Genomic DNA, 507 nt, shown 5'->3' on the forward strand with positions numbered 1-507 from the left:
GATCGGGTGGTCAGGCTCGCTGACTTGGTTAACACATGATATTGTTTCCCAATTACGTAGATGGATATTCATGATGTTTATCACTGGAATGTCTGGTCCAGACTCGACTATTTATAGACCACCCACATGCAACTTGAATATTACTGAGTGTGGCTTTAAATAACAAACAAAACACGCACAAAAACTGAGTGCAAACATGCATCGCGTAATATACTCGTACTTTGTGCTACAAAATGGATCAGTGATTGTTTTTATTACGCACTAGAACATTTCAAACTACGCTGCGAGAAAAGGTATTGTTGTCTGCTTGTGATGTGTAACGTGCCTGCCTCGCTTTCCATGAATAAATAATAATAATAGCCATCATAATACCGATGCGTGTCTTCTTCGGTTAATTAATTAGACTATTTATCGCTTATAGTGGTATAAATGAACAACTAAGCAATTAAAAATACCACTTTTCATTCGCGAACGAAAACTTATGACATATGGATGTCCTTGACTAAA

This window comes from Haliotis rubra, unplaced genomic scaffold, assembly GCF_003918875.1.
Source record: "Haliotis rubra isolate DU_JTF1 unplaced genomic scaffold, ASM391887v1 Scf318, whole genome shotgun sequence".
NCBI lineage: Eukaryota > Metazoa > Mollusca > Gastropoda > Lepetellida > Haliotidae > Haliotis > Haliotis rubra.